This window comes from Spinacia oleracea, chromosome 4 (genome assembly GCF_020520425.1).
Source record: "Spinacia oleracea cultivar Varoflay chromosome 4, BTI_SOV_V1, whole genome shotgun sequence".
Taxonomy (NCBI): domain Eukaryota; kingdom Viridiplantae; phylum Streptophyta; class Magnoliopsida; order Caryophyllales; family Amaranthaceae; genus Spinacia; species Spinacia oleracea.
The window spans coordinates 171,457,876-171,471,563 of NC_079490.1; positions in this window are offsets into that span (position 1 = coordinate 171,457,876).

Below are 13,688 nucleotides of genomic sequence, written 5' to 3' on the forward strand. Positions count from 1 at the left end.
GTAAAAGGAATCCTTAATATTTTGGGTTTCCTTTTCTCCCAAGTTTCCTCTCTCGGTGCACGTTAGCTTAACGTGAGCCGTCGCCATGGAAAGAAAAACTGGGTCGAAAGCTCAAGGAAACAGGCATGGAAATGGTAATGGAAGACCACGAGGACCATCTTCAGACTCTCAAGCACTGAAAACTCGTTCGATGGACGAAGTTCTGGGCGTAGAGGCATTGGATTTTGGGATTGAGAATGAAGTTTTCACTCCAAAATCTGGGTTGCGACATCTCCAGGTTCGATCAGAAGTTCGTCATTCATTCAATGAATTCATGGAAGTCATCCATGGTTCAGCGAAACAGATGAATGCAGGTACTACTCGATCTCAGCTGGATATTGGTATGGTTTCAATACCCATTTTACAACAATTTGATGATGCTGCTAAATCTGAGCATAGTGATAATCATAGTGAATCAACTACTGATCATAATGATGAGATTCCACCCATAGTGAATTCAGTTCATATTGAAATAGATGATATACAGGATGAGATTGATTTCTGGAATTCTGCTGTTGTTTGTTATGTAGTGGGTGCAAACCCTCCTGTTCATGTGATGGAGGGATATTTTAGGAGAATATGGAGGAATTTTAAAGTGGATAAAGTGGTGATGGTGAAGAAAGGGGTATTTCTGGTGCGATTTATGACAATGGAGGCAAGAGATAAAGTGTTAACTGGTCATTACTTTTTTGATAAGAAACCCCTAATTGTTAGACCTTGGTCTGTGGATATGGACATAGAAAAGGAAGAAGTACAGGTTATCCCTATTTGGATTCAATTGAGATTGAACTTCAAATATTGGGGTGAAAAAGCTCTGTTTAAAATAGTGGGGCAGATTGGCAATCCAGTTAAGAGAGATTCAGCCACTATTAATAGGGACAAACTACACTATGCTAGAGTTATGGTGGAAGTGCCAATGAATCAGAAACTACCTGAGTCTGTTTCTTTTGTGAATGAGCATGGCATGATAACTCAGGTGGAATTGAGATATGAATGGAGGCCAACACTCTGTGAGAAATGTCAGTTGATAGGGCATACTGAATCAGAATGTAGACAGAACAAAGATAAGAAAGTGTGGGTGCAGAAACAGGTCCAACCTGTGCATCTAGAAAGATCTAAAGAGGTGGAAGTGGATCAAGAGGGGTTTCAGAGGGCACTTAGACCAATAAGAGTTAGAGTTTCTTCTGTGGAACCCACTCAGACTGCAAATCCTTTCCAGTTACTTAATGATGAGCAACAGGAGCAAGCTTCTCCACAATTGCAAGACAGTTCCGGTGATCACAGATGTGTCAGTGATCAAATGGGGAGTTTAATTGGAAGAGGGAACTCTTCTTCTCCTCATGGATAGGATATTAAGTTGGAATGTTAGGGGGCTCAATTCATCCCAGAAGCAGAGTGAAGTGTGTAGATTCATTCAGCAGCATGGAATTGGATTGGTTGGTCTCCTAGAGCATAAGGTAAAGTTGCCAAATCTGGGTAAGCTTTATCAGAAGATTTTCTCTGGTTGGTGTTTCACTAGCAACTCTAGCTTCCATTCCGGAGGTAGAATAATTGTGGCTTGGAATCCTGGTAGTTTCACTGTTAGCATTTTGTCTGTTACATCTCAGCATATTCACTGCCATGTCACTCCTATGAGTGGTATGCCAGATTTCTTTTGCACTTTTGTGTATGCTTTCAATGATAGTAAGCAGAGAGAGTCCTTATGGAGTGATTTGAGAGTGTTGAATACTCAGGATCCTTGGATTCTTTGTGGAGATTTTAACTGTGTGATGAACATAGAGGAGAGAATTGGTTCTGCTGTTAGACAATCTGAAATTGCAGATATTAATGCTTGTATGCACTGATGTGGCATGGAAGATATCAAAAGTAGTGGTCATTTCTTTACTTGGAACAACAAGCAGGAAGGAGCAAATAGGGTCTTTTCTAAACTGGATAGGGTTCTTGCTAACCCTAAATGGTTTGATTCTTATTCTGCTGCTGAGGTGTGTTTTCTGAGTGAAGGTGCTTTTGACCACTCACCTGGGTTGCTCACTGTTTATCCTAAGAATAATGGGGGGAAGAAACCTTTTAAGTACTTCACTATGTGGAAAAGTGCTCCAAAGTTTAGTGAGATTGTTAAGACTCAATGGGATAGACCCATTTCTGGAAGTAAGATGTTTGTAGTGGTTTCTAAGTTGAAGAGAGTGAAGGTGGCTTTGAAAGAGCTTAATAAGACTGGTTTTTCTGATGTACATGTTGCAGACTTGAAGGCCTATCATGACTTATTAGCTGCTCAAGAAGCTATGCATCTTCATCCTGCTGATCATTCACTTGCTAATGAAGAGCTAGATGCTATTAAGACATACAAAGATAAACATCAGGTTTATTTGGATTTTTTGAGGCAAAAAGCTAAAGTAGAGTGGATCAAGAGTGGGGATGAGAACACTGCAGTGTTTCACCAGAGTATTAAAAGAAGAAATTTGCAGAATCAAGTGTATAGTATTCATGATAAGAATAGAGTTTGGAGAGATAATCCTACTGAGGTTACTAGTGCCTTCTTGGAGTATTATGAATGTTTATTGGGTGGTAATCGTACTCAAAAAGCTGAAGTTCTTTCTCATATAGTTCAAACAGGTCCACTGATTACTGATGCTCACAGAGCTATTCTAAATGCTCCTTACACTAGAGAAGAGGTGAAGAATGCTTTATGGTCTATTCCAGGTGTGAAAGCACCAGGGCCAGATGGATTTGGATCCTTCTTTTATAGAGATGCTTGGCACATAGTGGGGGATGATGTGATTGCTGCTGTGTTAGATGTTCTGCAGAGTGGCAAATTGTTGAAGGAGCTGAATCATACTGTTATTATCCTTATTCCCAAAACTAAATGCCCAAAGATTGTGAGTGAATATAGACCTATATCTTGCTGTAATACCTTATATAAATGTGTTACCAAGGTATTGTGTGGGAGAATGAGACAGATCTTGCCTGATCTTATCCATGAGAATCAGGGTGGTTTTGTTCATGGGAGGTACATTGTTCATAATATCATGGTGATCCAGGATTTGGTTAAGCAGTATGGTAGGAAATCAGTTAAGCCTAGCTGTTTAATGAAAATAGATTTACAGAAGGCTTATGATACAGTGGATTGGGGGTTTCTGAAATCTATGCTTGAGCAGTTGGGTTTCCCTAATTCCTTTGTGCAGATTGTTATGGAGTGTGTTACTACTCCCATGTTTTCTTTGATGGTTAATGGCTCAATGCAAGGATTTTTCAAATCCAAAAGAGGGTTGAGACAAGGTGATCCCATGTCACCCTTGTTATTTGTCATCTGCATGGAATATTTATCAAGAATTCTTCAGAAAATGAGTGCTCTCCCTCAATTTCAGTTTCACCCAAGGTGCAGAGATATTAAGCTCACTCACTTGTGTTTTGCTGATGATCTGATCCTGTGTAGCAAAGGTGACTTCCCTTCCATTTATCTTCTGTTGCAAGCTTTCAAATTGTTCTCCATAACATCTGGTTTGTCTGCTAATATTCAAAAGTCCTCTGTTTATTGTCATGGTATGACTGAATCTGATGTAAATAGAGTGATTGCTGCTTCTGGTTTTACTAGAAGTGCATTACCTTTTAGGTATTTGGGAGTTCCAATTTGTTCAAAGAAAATTACAGCAGCTCAGTGTGAGATGTTGGTGGATAAAATGACTGCTAGAATCAAAGTTTGGAGTTCTAGGAACCTCTCTTATACAGCTAGGATGCAATTGATTAATGCTGTTTTGCTTAGTATCCATATGTATTGGTCCCAGATTTATATTTTGCCCAAGAGTGTTCTAAAAGAGATTACCAAAATTTGTAGATCCTTCTTATGGAGTGGACAGGCTTATAGCTCTAAGCCAAGTTACATAGCTTGGGAGCAGACTTGCTGTGATAAGAATCAAGGTGGTCTTGGTTTTAGGAATGTGGAGGTGTGGAATGTGGCTAATCTGGGGAAGTATGTTTGGGCTGTAGCCAATAAGCAAGATAACATCTGGATAAAATGGATCAATTCAGTTTATGTTAAGGATGGGGATTGGTGGGATTTTGTCCCTACTAGTTCTTCTAGTTGGTACTGGAAGAAAATTTGTGATACTAAAGAACAAATCAAGCAAGTGTTTACTGCTACTGAATTCTGCAATATGCCTAAATATTCTGTGAAATTGGTGTATAATAAGCTCATTGATGCCAAGCCCATGGTTCACTGGGACAAGATGATCTGGAATAGGCTTACTGTGCCAAAACATAGGTTCATCTCTTGGTTGGCAATTCAGCACAGATTGCAAACAACAGCAAAAATGGCAAGAATTGGAGTTAGCTCAACTTCAGATTGCCTTCTCTGTGGTCAAGCCCCTGAAGATCATGAACACTTGTTCTTCAAGTGTCCTTACAGTAGCAGATGTCTCACTGATTTGAAGAATTGGTTGGGGATTCAAAGCTCCTTTACTACCTTACAGAGAGGAGTTAGACAACTGTCTAAGCAGCAGTTCCAAATTTAGGAAAAGTGTTATGTATGCTAGCATGGTTGCTTTGATCTATCTGATCTGGAGGAGTAGAAATAGTAGGTTCTGGGATAAAGCTTTCCCTACTGTTTTGAATGTAATGATTGTTTTAAAGCAGACAGTTAAGAGTAGAGTGATGGCTGTAATGCCAAAGAATGTAAGTAGGAAGGATAGTTTGTGGTTTCAGAATCTCTGAAACTTAGTTGTGTTGTGCTTGCTCTTGTGAGGAATGGTCCAACCTAGTTGGTTTGTTCCCCTTGAGTTAGCCTAGGTTGTATTCTGTTTTGTGGAATTAATATTATCCTTACTTGCTTAGCAAAAAAAAAAAAAAAAAAAAAAAAATTCCATCTAAAGTTTCTAAATTTGTAAGTAAGTAGAGTGAAGAACAAGGAAATATACTTGGGGTCCAAGGATTGAATTTGGACTGAATTGAGGGAAGGGGAGTGAAACATACGTGGAAAGGAGGAAGAAGAAGAGAAATGGTATTTTTCTCCTCAAAGGGCATTTTTGTAATTTCACATTATTTGGCCGAAAATTCAGAAATTGTTGCTATTTTTGAAACTTACTAAAAATAGAAATGTTTAATTAAAATAATTCTTTATAAAAATTATCGTTAACGAAAAATAAATAAATTTTCGTTTAAAATTTATCGTTTAAAATAAATCGTAAAAACGTTTAAAGTAACGAAATTCGATTATTCGTAATTTATTTAAAACGAAATCAAGTTAATAAATATTTTTAATTTTAATAAATCGAGTTTAAAATTTCGGGGTATTACATCCTTACCCCCTTAGAAGAAGTTTCGTCCTCGAAACTGGAGCTCAGTCGAACTAGCCATTCATAGAAATCATACAATTCATACTTATTCGTTCTATTCGCTAGACAAACATGTCGGAATAACATTATAACATAATCATTCAAATAGCATATTAAAATTCATACATCTTATCGTTTTTAAACGAATACTGGGGATATTTCGCTCTCATTTGCGCTTCGACTTCCCATGTAGCTTCAGATGTCAAGTGGTTTGCCCACAAGACTTTAACCATTGGAATTACTTTGGTTCTAAGTCGCTTTTCTCTTCGTTCAAGAATTTCAATTGGTTTCTCCTCGTAAGTCAAATCGTTTCGCAATAACAAGGGTTCGTGCGTAATCACATGGCTAGGATCAGGAACATATTTTCTTAACATCGACACTTGGAACACATTATGCACCTTTTCCAAGTCGGTTGGTAAAGCTAGTCGATATGCTACTGCACCTACTCTTTCTAGTATCTCGTATGGCCCGATGTATCTTGGGCTCAACTTCCCTGTTTGACCAAATCTCATTATTCCTTTCGTTGGCGAAATTTTCAAGAACACGTGATCTCCAACCTCAAACTCTAGTGGTCTTCTTCGTTGGTCTGCATAACTCTTTTGCCTACTTTGCGCTGCCATCATTCTTGATTGGATTAAACGAATCTTGTCAGTTGTTTTTTGAATCAATTCGGGTCCTATAATACGTGCCTCATCGATATCACTCCAACATAATGGTGTTCGACATTTCCTTCCATAAAGTGCTTCGTAAGGTGCCATACCAATGGTGGCCTGATAACTGTTGTTATACGAAAATTCAACCATAGGTAGAAACTTTTCCCAGGTTCCTTGGAAATCTAAAACACATGCTCTCAACATATCCTCAACAATTTGATTAGTGCGTTATGTTTGTCCATCAGTCGTTGGATGAAATGCAGTACTGAAGTTAAGTTTCGTCCCAAGAGCTTTCTGCAATTCTTTCCAATAGGTTGATTGATATCTCGTATCACGATCAGAAACAATCGAACTAGGCACTCCATGCAATCGCACAATAGTGTTCACATATAGCTCAGCAAGTTGATCTAAACTCGAATTGCTCTTCATTGCTAAGAAATGCGCTGACTTCGTTAATCGATCAACAATAACCCAAATAACATTCATTCCCTTGGTTGATCTTGGTAAACCTATGATAAAATCCATTGAAACTGAATCCCATTTCCATTCTGGCACATCCAGAGGTTGCAACAAACCTGCTGGTCTTTGATGCTCGATCTTGATTCTCTGACACGTCAGACATTTAGCCACATATTCTGCCACTTCTTGCTTCATGTTGCTCCACCAATACCTTTGTCTTAAATCCTTATACATCTTATCTCCTCCAGGGTGAATCGAGTATGGTGAACTATGAGCTTCTTCTAAAACTCTCTTTTTCAACTTCTCATCATTTGGCACGCATAATCTTCCCTGAAACCTCAACGTGCCATCTTCTTGAATGACAAAACCAGGTGACTTCCCATTTTCCACTTCACTCCTTATTCTTTCTAATTGCAAGTCCTTACATTGTGCTTCCTTAATTTCATCAATCAAAGTTGGCTTCATTACCAACACATTCAAACAAGGATTTCCTTTCATGATAAACTCAATTTCCATCTTTTGTAGATCATATTGGTTGGATCGGGAAAAAGTTAGGATAGAATTTAGGTGAGACTTCCGACTTAATGCATCTGCAACAACGTTAGCCTTTCCGGGATGATATTGAATATCAAGATCGTAATCTTTAAGAAGTTCTAACCACCTACGTTGTCTCATGTTGAGTTCTTTTTGGGTGAAAATGTACTTAAGACTCTTATGGTCAGTAAAAATTTGACACGAAACTCCATACAAATAATGTCTCCAAATCTTAAGGGCGAAAACAACAGCTGCAAGTTCGAGGTCGTGGGTAGGGTAGTTTTGTTCATGGACTTTGAGTTGGCGTGAAGCATAAGCTATAACTTTTCCGTTTTGCATTAAGACACATCCTAACCCATTCTTAGAAGCATCACTATAAATCACAAATCCGTCAGTTCCAGATGGAAGGGTAAGAATAGGGGCAGTGGTGAGACGTTTCTTAAGTTCTTGAAATGCACATTCACAATCATCATTCCACACAAATTTGGTATTCTTTCTAACTAATCGGGTTATGGGTAAGGCAACCTTAGAAAAATCTTGAACGAATCTTCGATAGTATCCAGCTAAACCCATAAAACTCCGTACTTCAGGTACATTAGTTGGTCTAGGCCATTCCACAATTGCTTTTATTTTCTCAGGATCAACAGATACACCTTTCTCAGAGATAATATGACCTAAAAATGATATTTCCTTAAGCCAGAATTCACATTTCGACAATTTAGCATATAACTGGTTTTCGATCAACATATCTAACACTTTTCTCAGATGCTCCTCGTGTTCCTCATTGCTCTTAGAATATACCAAAATATCATCAATGAAAACAACTACAAACTTATCAAGGTATGGTTTAAAAATACGGTTCATCAAATCCATAAATACAGCTGGCGCATTGGTTAACCCAAAATGCATCACAACAAACTCATAGTGACCATATCTACTTCTAAAGGCTGTCTTTGGAATATCCTCAGGTTTAATTCGAAGTTGATGGTAACCTGACCTCAAATCAATCTTAGAAAACACTTTTGCACCTCGAAGTTGGTCAAACAAATCATCAATACGGGGTAAAGGATACTTATTCTTAATGGTAATCTTGTTTAACTCTCGATAATCTATGCATAACCTCATAGTTCCGTCCTTTTTCTTCACAAACAAGACAGGGGCTCCCCAAGGTGAAACATTAGGTCGAATATATCCTTTTTCAAGTAACTCATCTAATTGTTTCTTTAATTCTTGTAACTCAGCTGGTGCCATTCTATATGGTGCCTTAGAAATAGGGGTGGATCCTGGAATTAATTCAATGCTGAAATCTAATTCTCTTGGTGGGGGCATACTAGGTATTTCTTCTGGAAAAACATGTGGGTATTCACAAACAACAGGTATGTCAGTAATGGAAGGTGCAGGGGTATTTAGGTCAACAACACTACATAGATAACCAGATAAACCACCCTCAATCATTTTACGTGCCCTCAAAGCATGGACAATTTGAATCGTTGGTTTTCTTACTAACTTATGGAATGAAAATCTATCTCCATTTGGTGTTCTAAGGGTCACACTTTGCCTCGAACAATTAAGGTTAGCTTCATACTTAGTCAACCAATTCATTCCCAAGATTACATCAAATTCAGATAGGTCAAAAGCTACTAAGTCTGCTAGAAACTCTATTTTTTCTATTACAATGGGACAATCTCTATACATGGTTCTACATTTCACTATTTCTCCACTAGGAAGGGAAACACTCATAGCATGAAAGTCACAACATGGTTCCAAACTTAAACATTTAGCAAACAATGGTGAAATAAAGGAATGTGAAGCTCCGGAATCAAAAAGAACATGGGCAGGTAACGAATGGATAGAAAAGGTACCGGTGATAACATTATCATCCTCATCTGCTTCATCTTGTCTCATCACAAAAACTCTTCCAGTTGGCGGTGGTCGAGGTGGGTTGCGGTTTGAACTTGAGGCGTTGTTGTTGTTACGACCACGATCGTTGTTAGTTGGAACTGGTCCTCTCATGGTTGATGTCACTTGATTTGGGCAATCTCTGACGTAATGATCATGACTTCCACATCGGTAACAAGCATTTGTGCCCACATGACATTCACTCTCAACATGACTCCTTTTTCCACATTTGGCACATCCTTGCGACCGATTGTTCCTTCCTTGAAATCCTTGTCCCCTATTATTTCCTTGATTACCATCATTTCTCCTTTGATTTCCCTGGTAACTTTGGTTAGGCTTCTTTGCTCCTCCTTGGCTTTGGTTATCATTTCTCCTTTTATACCCTACATTCTTCGCTTCTCGAAGTAGTACCACTCGCTCCACATTAGCTTCAATATCAACCATATCATGGTATGAAGTAAACCTCTGAGTGGACAACCTATCCTGGTACTTAAGGTGCAGACCTCGTTCGAAACGGTTCATCCTAGACTGTTCTGTCGACACCAAGTCTGGCGCAAACCTTGACAACTCCATAAACTTATTTGCGTATTCCAACACGCTCATTGTTCCTTGTTGCAAGTGTAGAAATTCATCTTCTTTTTGTTTCCTCAAGGATGGTGGATAAAACTTGTCTCTCATTAACTTCTGTAGTTCGTTCCACCCAAATCCAGGCCCATTATTTCGTTCCTTGTTAATTTTCCACCATAATCCTGCTTGACCCGTCAAGTAAAACACTGCGAAATCAACTCTCCATTTCTTAGGGCACTGCAGGGTTTCAAACAACTGATCAATGCGACTTATCCAATCCTCGAACTCAACTGGATCGGGCTTGCCAACATAGGATGGTGGGTTGAGTGACGAAAAGTTCTTGAACATCGTTGCGCTCTCGTTCCCACTAACATCTTTCTTTTTCCGAGAATCATGAACTAATTCGGCCAACATTGCACTCACATTTTCCAATCGTTCCATCCTTTCCTCGTGGCCGTTAACATGGACATACTCTTCATGAGTGATGTCGTTATCATCGTGAACATGATGCTCGTTGCGAGCTCCGTTGGTAACATCGTTGATAGCAACGATGGTCGACATTCTCCATAACATATCTTATCAGGTTGAAGCGAAATAATAATATAAAATAAACCCTTTGATCCCGTTCCTACACTCACACTCATATTCATTTTAATTTAGCAAGATTTTAGAACATTCTTTTTAACTCATTCCTTAAAATTCTTTACTTAAAGCCTAATGAATTCTATTCGTGCGAAAACCCGTAAGGTTTAGCACTTATGGTCCAGAACCTTTGCTCTTGATACCAAACTGTAACACCCCGACCTCTAATTCAATTATTAAAGCATAATTAGCAGCGGAATTAACCTAATTCGGTCGGGGCATTACCTGCCGTAACTCCCTCTTGGGAATTACAAGGCAACCATCAATCATAAGATATTAAATCCCAAAAAATTAATATAATAATCCTTTATAATACCAAAATAAAAGTACATAACTTACTAAAAGTCTTTAATTAAACTATTAAAACTTTTAAACATAAACTAGGTGAATAATATTAAAGTGAAATTCCTCGCCACTACTCGTTTCCATCGTTCCCCGCAGTACCTAAAACAGAAAACAAAAACGGTGAGCCGAAGACTCAGTAATGAACTATTCTAGCAGCGTAAATTCATTTCAATTCATTTTATTTAATAACACAGGGAGAATAGAATAATGTAAAACATTTTATAAAGTCCTTTATTTAATTCATTCATAACTTTAGGGTGCACATGCTAGCCGTGGCAAGTATGACATGGTGGAACGTCTTCCACGATGGACCGCTGTCCATAAACATGGGGCCTTGGCCCGAAAACATGAGAGCCTTGGCTCAATGGGCGGATGCCCCATGGGTACATGCATGACCGAGAATCGTAACCTGTGAACATATACTGCCAAACAGGCTAGGTCTTTCACTTTCCTTTATCATGTTTCGTTTAATTTTACATTTTAGCCTTTTTACTTCCTTTGAAATAACATAATTCCTTTAGATCATGTGATCAACATAAAACATCATTTAGATCCTGGGATCAATAAAATATCATTTCTTTCCTGGCATCATGGAAACATCATTTCATTCATGGTTTCTTATAAAGATCGTTTTATAAGAATTTCAATCAATCATATTATAATAAATAATTCAATCAAATCACATTTCATTTCCCGCAATTCATAAAACATGTCAAAACATTCAGTTTATAAATCAATCATAACATTGTAATTTCATAAACGCATTTATAAGGGAATTGCGGGTACTAGCAATAGCCGTTACCTAACTCCGCGATTTTGCTAGGGATTTTCCTTGGTTCGTTCGTCCTGAGCTCCGAATCCAGTTTCTTTCAAAATAGTAAATCATTTAATTAGTACTAGATCGGTAAATAATTTAGAATCAATATTTTATAAATCATAAGTTTTATAAGTAGCGATTTTATAAATAACGAATTTCGATAAATAACAAATTTTAATGAAAATATAACTTTCAAAAATATTATTAATAGGAATTCAATCGAAGTATATATATTTATTTCAAAAATCGTTTTTCATGAATATTATTTAAATTCTATATTTGCTAAATAAAGCTTGTACTTTACTTTATTAAAATCGATAATTAAACCTGAAAAATAATAATAACAATTTACTAGTAACTAATCAGATTATAAAAATTTGTTAAAACATGAAAATTAGTAATTAAGAAATCTAAAAATAACAATTCAGTTTTTAACTCACCAAGGCCCAATTTGAAATGGTCCAATCCTTAAATTGGGTTTTAAGGAGAATAAAACCAAAGTTTTAAAATTGAAACCTTGTTTTGGGTTTTCTGGGAAAGAAGTACACGAGCAGGGGAAGGAGGGAGAACAGAAGCAGAGCACGGAGGAGGAAAGAGAGGGGGAAGGAAGGGAGTTGGGGTCTGGACGGCTCGGTACCACCGGAAAACGCCGGTGAAGGTGACGGTGGTGGTTTCTTGGCGGCGGAAGAACGACGAAAGAAAGGAATAGGGGTACGAATAGGGCGAAAAACAAGGGGAATGGGTGGTGATTTCGGTCGATTTTGGGAGGAGGGAGGGCGGCTTGTCGGGTTATTGGGGTCGGGGTTTTTTTTGGGGAGGTGGTGAGGTGTTTGTAGGGTGGTGGAGTGGCGTGGTGCTGGTGGCGCAGCGAGCAAGAAATGGGAGAGACAGGGGAGGGGGCAGGGGAGTGCGAAGAGAGCAGGGGAGGTGAGGGTGGTGCTTGCGGTGGGTGTGGCGGCGGTCGTGCTTGATTAGGGTGGTTCTGGTGGTTGTTGGACGGTGGTAGCAGTAGTGGTGGCTGGTGGTTGCAGTGGTGTTTGCGGTGGTGGTTCGTGGACCGAATCAAAGGGAACAAGGGAGTGAGTTTGAGATTGAATTTGATTGTTGTTGAAATTCCATCTAAAGTTTATGAATTTGTAAGTAAGTAGAGTGAAGAACAAGGAAATATACTTGGGGTCCAAGGATTGAATTTGGACTGAATTGAGGGAAGGGGAGTGGAACATACGTGGAGAGGAGGAAGAAGAAGATAAATGGTATTTTTCTCCTCAAAGGGCATTTTTGTAATTTCACATTATTTGGCCAAAAATTCAGAAATTGTTGCTATTTTTGAAACTTACTAAAAATAGAAATGTTTAACTAAAATAATTCTTTATAAAATTATCGTTAACGAAAAATAAATAAATTTTCGTTTATAAATTTATCGTTTAAAATAAATCGTAAAAACGTTTAAAGTAACGAAATTCGATTATTCGTAATTTATTTAAAACGAAATCAAGTTAATAAATATTTTTAATTTTAATAAATCGAGTTTAAAATTTCGGGTTATTACACTTTGTAGTTGTTAACTTTCAGGGTTAAGATGTTGATTTCAAAGTACGCAAATCTAGGAAACCTAGAGAAGCTAGACTGTGAAACCCCACACATTTATGTGAAGAAGATTGAGTTTGCCTGCAATTACTTTGCTACAGTGAAGAACCTACCTGAATTAAGGAAGAAAGATGTTATGGCAGAGATGGTTATTCATTGCTTACCTTCCAAGAACCCATACATAGAACTTAAGAACCGATTTCGGGATATGCATATGGAAAATGGTATTCCCAATTACTACAAGTATGGTACTCCAGATGGTAGATGGAGGTATGATTTGGAGATTATGACTACGATTATAGAACTTGCGGAGGAATGCTTTGATGATGGTAAGACTGTAGAGAACATCAACCTTACAGGATTAGATCATGATATAGAGACTCAGATGGATGAGGATAGTGATGATGATGTTGTTGAGATTGATAACCCTAATCCTATCATTCCTGAACCCACTATTGAGATCTCCAGTGACACAGAAATTGAGCCTGAAACCAACAATGATGAAGTGAACAGTGTGCTACAGCAAAACAATGAGGATATGGAGTATGAGTCTGATCCGGAGGAAGACTTTGATGACTTTGAAGACCATGAGCACTCTTCACCAGTTTGTAGAGGTGGTTGGATAGTAGAGTAGCATTCTAAAAGACTTTTCTAATGTAATAGCTAGTGCTAAGAGTTAGTGAAGCAATAAAGTAGTACACTACTATTTATGGTTTTAGTAGTTCAGTTTTGTGGTTTTCCGAATAAAGTACGATCCAAAGGATGTATTATTTTTCCATTGAAGTAATAAAGATTAGAATTCCTTCTTTTACCTTTAAT